We start from the raw sequence: 8,269 nt of genomic DNA on the forward strand, positions 1-8,269 counted from the left end.
GCGGGCGGTGAGCTAGTATATTATAAGCTGCAGACGATCTATGTAACTTTATGCTTGACAATATTTTTTGTACTTTTTGCATTATTTAGGCTGGTTGCAGAGCTTGACCGACCGTCAGTGCGTAGGTACCGTCGGTCCTGACGATACGCATCAACAATGTGTATGACTATGACACTAATGCGCATGACAATACGCGTGCGTATGGTCGGTCTAGCTATGAACGGTTTTATGAATTTCCATACATATGACAAGCGCGACTTACGTACGCACTGACGGTCGGTGAAACTCTGCAACCGGCATTAATGTATCTTTTATTATAACAAACATGTTTACCATTTAATAGCAGTGAAAAAACAAGAATAACATTAAAATCAGTCTAGCAATTTTCGAGCTTTGACAATACTAACGAACGCACAGAAATCGATTTTTTGTATAATTATTATAAGAATTACTATTTACTATTACATTTATATAACTTTTCATATGATTTTAACAAAATATTGTAAACTATCCGTCCATATCATATGAATATTTTATTAATTTAAGAAATATCTAAATAAAAATATCATGAACTAGCTGTGCCGCGCGGTTTCACCCGCGTGGCTCCGCTCCTGTTGGTCTTAGCGTGATAATATATAGCCTATATTACTCGTGGATAATGTAGCTTTCGAATGGTGAAAGAATTTTTAAAATCGGTCCAGTAGTTTAAGCCTATTCATTACAATCAAACAAACAAAGTTTTCCTCTTTATAATATTAGTGTAGATAAATACATAAAACTGTCTGGTACAGAACCCATCTACTTGTCCGTAAAAACATCGTATATTTTTAAAATATCCTTTACAAGGTGTTTTAAATAAATAAAAATCTGGATTCCCACCATTTAATATAATGTATAACATTTAAAGACCTTAAAAATGTCTTAGTCTTATTACATACTAGCTTTCCGCCCGCGGCTTCGCCCGCGTTTTCAAAGAAAAACCCGTTCCCGTAGGATTTCCGGGATAAAACCTATGTCCTTTCTCGGGTATCAAAATATCTCTATACCAAACATGCAAATTGGTTCAGTAGTTAAGGCGTGATTGAGTAACAGACAGACAGAGTTACTTTCGCATTTATAATATTAGTATGGATTATGTTTTATCATTTATGCACAAAAATTAAATAAGTTTTTATCATTGAGATAATATTACTTCGTATGGAGGAGACACCACGAACAAAATCTGTGCGCCATTTTTTTTGCTCTAACTAAGTTTTAAAAATTATTATCTAGTTAGGTACTTACCGATGAAAGTAATTCCTTTGCACTTTTCCGTATTATTTGTGCACGCACGAAGGCATATTTGATGCGTTTCACTTTAAAACAAATAAAAAATTAGCGTGCAGTTACGCCATATGGCGTATGTTGAGCGGAAAATAAGTGATGTAGGCGGTGTCGTCTCCATATGTATATCTCAATGGTTTTTATCTGATATTTCAATGTCCGTTATAGAAATTATTCAGAAATAAATATATAGATGTTTAAACAATATATAAAAATGTCTATAATTCTGTGCCTTAATAATAAATCATGTTTAAAACCTGATTTAGTTCAATGTAATTAGTTTTTAGTTATTTGATTATATACTGAATGTATTGGTTTTTGTCATATAAATATAAGTAAAAAAATGTGTGCGTGTACTAGTGTACACACGTAAGAAGTGAAACTTCTTTATGGCCTTATTTTTGAAAAAATAATTTACTGTATGGAACTTTACAGAAATACGTCGAATCACGCGTGGTAGGGATAAGAAAAAGATGGCGCGTAACGGAAAAATGTCACGCGTAACGAAAAAATGTTACACTAAATTTTTTTCCAACCCCGATGAAGAAGTTTCACTTCAAAAATGGTTCAAATTTTACATGCCTGTTTGAGAACATTGTATACAAACTCGGCCAATGGTTATATATTTTAAATGAAATTATAAATTGAAAATAATTAAGAATATAATTAGTTATTTTATTACATTTAAGGGCCGATTTTTCAATGCTTGGATAAAACTTATTCGTCGAATAATGTATAAAACTACCATTTTAAAAACGTATCACAGAACGTATTCTAATTGCCCGTATTTGACAGTTTACGTGACATTTTAATATTATCGTGTAATACTTTATTAGACGGATAAGTTTTATCCAAGCATTGAAAAATCGGCCCTTAGAGAACATAATATTATGTATTTCAAAAATCTTAATATTAGATTTAGTGAATAATTAGTGTTTTTAGCACTGTATTTTAGTGTAACTCACATCAAATTAATTGTATTTTTATTTTATATTATGTGTAGTGTAAATGAAAAGACTAAATACCGTCCATTATTATTTTATTAAATGCTGTACATTGTAATTTGGTTTTTTATTTTATTCCTTACCCTTAGCTTAACTAGCAACTCGCACCAAGACAAGATAAGAGCTAAAAAAGCATCAATAATTTTTTGCATTAATATCGGTGCAGTTTTTGCAATTATTCACTAGATTTACCGCGCGGTTTCACCCGCGGTTAAAATCCCCTTATCTAAACAAAAAAATTCTGATTACGAATTCTCGGCATATTACAAAATGCCGAGCGTTTGTACCTAAACGGTGAAATTCTACAATTATTTGCCTGCGACATATATCACCTAATGCTGAATTTGTTACTGTTCTTTTATGGCATTCATTAGGTTCGAATCGAATTATTTCTATTCTTCAATAATTTAAATTTTAAACCTATAATGTAAATTTCTTCCAAATCTGATAAAGAAGTTTCACTTCAAAAATTCAGTAGCTCTTGTAACAAACACATCCATCCTCTCAAAATTCGCATTTATAATATTAGTAAAATGCCGAAAAATCAAAACCAAAAAGGTGTTGGGTTTAGTTCGTTCGATAAATATAAAAAAAAACATAGTTTGCAAAGCGAAACTCGGTTTGGGCAAACTGCTGCCACCATTAATATGCGAAGAATGTTTTTGTAAATAACCGATATGGCTTCAAACGCATAACACTTCAAACCTAAGAGCAATTAACCTATAGAGTTCTTATATTAAGACAGAACAAAATACATATTTTCTAATCTACTTACTCTTAGTCAATAACAGCATAAGCCAGATTGAGATAGCGATAGAGTATCTGCACTGTCTTCAAACGTAGCGCGCCGGCAGTCAGTTTGTTTTCCAACCAGCTGGTGGGCTCAGTGCGTCAAGTGTTTTTAACGAAATATTTAGAAAATATAAAGTGTACAGTGTTTCTTTTTATTTGTCAGTGTGCTAAAATAACTATTGTATGTTTAGCAACCAGCTATCACTAGTCGAATGGGAGTTTTGGATAAAAACAATGTAAAAATATCTTTCCATCGGTAAGTGATTTTCAGCAAATTGATAAATATTTATGTTTTAAACCTATTTGAAGGTTTTATCAAGCACTTTTTTGTAATTTTATGTTGTAACTGTAACATTTACCCACTTTATGGGGTTGTGGAATATAAAATAATGAAATAATTTTTAAAAAACGTCACAATAATATCACGTTTGGCATTTTGTTTACCACCGTAGTGTTGTAACACATCTAGCGTATATTATCGATTTATGACAAAAAATCTATTTCATATTAACGTTGATTTATTTATTTTGTTTCATAAATCAGATTTATATGTAGTTGTTGTTGCAAATAATAGATGTAAATTTTTTACCGCAGGAAAATAAAACATACCACGTGGTTGTTTTATTTGCCCTATGTGTTTTAGTTTTCGTTTGTTGTTTATTAATTTCTCTTTCAGATTATTAATAAATTCATTTTGTTTTAGATTTCCAGAGCTAAATAAAAAATGGGTATAAAACGTGAGACATGAGTTGATTGGACGCCGCCACAATTTGCAATATTGTGTTCACTGCATTTCGAGCCTACGTGTTATCAAGATGGATACTCTAGAAGAATTGTGCAATCTTACGCTTACGTTTTTTTTTTGTTCCTGTAGATAATAAATACATTTGATTAAAGAGAGTGAATTTTTATTTTGAAATTTTTTACACATAAGTTACCTACTTTAAATGTGTAACTATGTGAAAATTAAACGGTTGATTAAATGACAGTTCTCATAGATGAGAAACTACTATTGAAATACATACTTAATATACATGCGTTTTCAAAGAAAAACCCGCATAGTTCCCATTCCTGTTGGATTTACGGGATCAAAAGTAATTTTTCCAAATTTCATTGTAATCGGTTTAGTAGTATTCGCGTGAAAGAGTAACAAACATCCATCCTCACAAACTTTCGATTTATTAGTAGGATGTTAGGAAAATGTTTTCATTAAGACTGTCCTTTTATTAACTTGTTAAAATGCTGCATGATTCCTTCATGCTGACTGTGCCTTTCTCCTCACTCCTTTAACTTTATCATCATTTCCTTCTTTATTTTAAATTACATTTCAAGTTTTAAAATTTCTTTTATAATGTACTAACTTTCCGCCCGCGTTTTTAAAGAAAATCCTGCACAGTTCCCGTTCACGTGGGATTTCCGGGATAAAACCTAACCTATGTGTGTATGTACAAAATTTCATTGTAATCGGTTCCGCAGTGAAAGAGTAACATCCCTTCTCACATAATTTCGCATTTATTATATACGTAGGATTAAACAAATAATGTATTCAACTGAAATTAATTATAAGTTTTGTTTTTTTATTATTTATTATTTCACGAAACCGTAAATGCAAAATACATTCACGATTTTATCGATTGAAGCACATCCCATCACTATCACCTTCTATCTATCTAAATACGTACCTATAGTAAAAATGGTGCCATGACTATGTTGAAACGTAGCTTGTTGTCTATAGCTGTCTCATTCTTTCATACGACGTTTTCTTTAGATAGAGAGAAACAAATATATGTAAATTGTATACGCTCGATACAAGTACTCTATAGGTTAATTGCTCTTAGCTTCAAACTTCAAACCAAATGAATCGATATCATTGGTCCCACAGAACATATAAAAGAGGTTAGAATGGCAATAATTCGCCATTCGTATAAGAACCGGTGTCGCCAAGTCCGCCCCATCTAGCCAATCACAGCGCCGCGCGATCACGCGATTTAAAATGGAACGAATCATACGCATGCACACAACCAATGTAAATTTTGCAGATAGCGAGTGACTAATCAGCGCGATCGCGTAGATGTGAGCAGTGCTCATATCCTTGGCGCGTCTGCCCCGCCTACAATGCCTTTCTAACCTCTTTTATACGTTCTGTGATTGGTCCTTTACAAACACATTCATCGCTACACATCCTTGGTGAAGAAGCACTTATTACGCGGGAGCACTTTTCCCAAACGACCAAGTCCCGCTTTGCAGAGTATTTTTCGTCGTAGTCGTCGTCTGTTATATTATGGCAAAGTTGCTCAAATTGTCTTCGACAGATGCATCGCTTGCTAATCATTTTTTTTTTTATAATGTATGTGTCTATTTTAGCGACCGACTACAAAAAAGAGGTTTTCAATTCGACTGTATTTTTGACAATTCTTTTCAAGTTAGTGCCTCTCGTGTGATACCATTTAAATAAAGCCTACTTCTGACAATTATTAGAAGGAAGGTTTTTTTTAAAGTAACTATTCAATGTATTGCAGGAATTTGTATGAGTTTTTAAGTTTCCTTTTTCTAATCATGAGTTTTCCGCTAGATGGCGTTGTATGATATTTCCTTGGTTAGTTATATATTTACGAACTGTACTAATTAGTTTAATATAGGAAATCTCAATTCATGCCCTTTACTTCCAAAGGAATATATAAAGGAAATTCTGTTTAAAAAATTGTGTAATTTCAAATTCAATGTATGCTTTGCATACAAACTTTCTTTGCACCTCATCATTATTATTTCCTTAATAAAATAGGGAAAACAAATAAAACAAACATTATGTTTAATTCATTTTATTACAACAACTTACAGAAATATACATTTACATAATAGAAACATAGATCTTTGTACATTATTCTAAACCTTGCGTTACATTAAAAAGACCAGAAACGAAAATCTTCACTACATAGTATAAAACAAAGTCGCTTTCTCTGTCCCTATTTCCCTTTGTATGCTTAAATCTTTAAAACTACGCAACGAATTTTGATACGGTTTTTTTAATAGATAGAGTGATTCAAGAGGAAGGTTTTAGTATATAATTTATTAGGGTTTAGCGAAGCGGGCGAAGCCGCGGGCGGCAAGCTAGTACTACATATATTAAAAGAATGTTTCCAGTTTGTGATGTCTAAAAAATTATAAATAGCAAGAGAAATCGCGTGAATTTTATTTCATCTTATATATAAAAATGAATCGCAAAATGTGTTGGTAAGCGCATAACTCGAGAACGGCTGAACCGATTTCGATAATTCTTTTTTTATTACCTATATTCCTTGAAGTACAAGGATGGTTCTTATGGAGAGAAAACGTAAACATGTACCACGGGCGAAGCCGGGGCGGACCCCTAGTTTCTTATAATATTTTTTTCTTCGTGTTTTTAATTTAGTTAGTAACTTTCAAGAGAAATAATTTGATCTCGATTCTGGTCTTGATATAATACTTTATATAATATAGGTAGTTATAAAATTATATGATACAGAAACTCGCTCTAATACTTAAAATTTTTATCTATGTGAAATAATAGTAATGTATCAGAACTTAAATTATATAATGTAACAAAAATAGTGATTTAGAGCGAATTCCCAAAGTTTAAACACCATTTTATACAAAATGACGCAACAACCAAAAAAAATGTGTGCTTGTACTAGTGTACACACGTAAGAAGTGAAACTTCTTTATAACCTTATTTTTCAAAAAATTATTTACTATATGCAACTTTACAGAAATACGTGGAATCACGCGTGGTGGCGCGTAACGGAAAAGTGTCACGCGTAACGAAACACACGTTACACAAATTTTTTTTCCAACCCCGATAAAGAAGTTTCACTTCAAAAATATGTCTTAATTAGCTACCAATAAGACTTTGAAATATCATTTAAAGTTTTTTTTTTTTCAAATTCGCATCGTTTTTGGACAAAATAGTGTTTTGACATCAGATAAAAGCATGAAAAATATATTTGGAAAATGAACCAAATTGGTTCTAAAAACAGCCATTAATCTATACATATGTATGGCAAATAAATAAATAATTATTTTACCTTTAGAAATTAAAGATTATAACTGATTTAAACGCGATTTATTCATAATATTAGTGTGCGAAACGTCAGGAAAATAAGATAATGAATAAATCGCGTTTTTAATCCGTTAAAATCTTTAATTTCGAAATGTATAATACTCGCGTAAAATCAAACACTAAAAAATACATATACCTGTTAGTTATTTATACTGAACGTACTAATTTGTAACATTTATAAGCTCATTTCATATAAAAATGCGTAAGCGACAAAATGTAAAAAAAAATAATTTTATACACAAAACTTTATAATGCCGAGATGCAAAAAATTAAGAATTTACTAAATATTTGAATTTATGGTAGGTTTCCAAAAAAATACAATAATTTTGAAAAAAATGAGTAAATAGTTATTTTTTAGGAAAAATACGACCCGAATTATTTATAGAAAAAATATATAAGAATACACACAATAGTTAAATAATATCTTGTTATAATATCACTGACGCATTATATGCATACATGATAAAAATGAATTATGCATGAAAAAACCTTTTTCCCAAATAAAAACAATATAGTTTATGTAATGTAGTTAAAAAAAGTATAATTATTTATTTTATACTTCAATTCCCTTCAGCTTGAGTTATAGCAATAAAAAAATTAAAAAAAAATTGTGGATAGCATTTGACACTATGGTATCCTGACAAATCTTTAATATAATATATAAATCTCCTGTCACAATGTTTGTCCTCAATGGACTCCTAAACCACTTAACCGATTATAATAAAATTCGGACACCATGTGCAGTTCGATCCAACTTGAGAGATAGGATAGTTTTTATGAAAAAAAAAACGTAAACATATGTAGGTACCACGGGCGAAGCCGGGGCGAACCGCTAGTACATTATATATTTATATTTACTGGCATCAAATGTAGACTTTTTTTTAATATACATATTAACAAATTTACAAAATTCTCACAGACACATACGGAACTAGTGAAAAAAGTTGAAAATTTACTTCAAGAAGTACATAAAAATTATTAATAATAAATACCCGTATATTAATAAAAATAAAATACATACACATACTGTTTAATTTAATTTCATAACAAATTA

This window comes from Colias croceus, chromosome 29 (genome assembly GCF_905220415.1).
Source record: "Colias croceus chromosome 29, ilColCroc2.1".
In the NCBI taxonomy this organism is placed as follows: domain Eukaryota; kingdom Metazoa; phylum Arthropoda; class Insecta; order Lepidoptera; family Pieridae; genus Colias; species Colias croceus.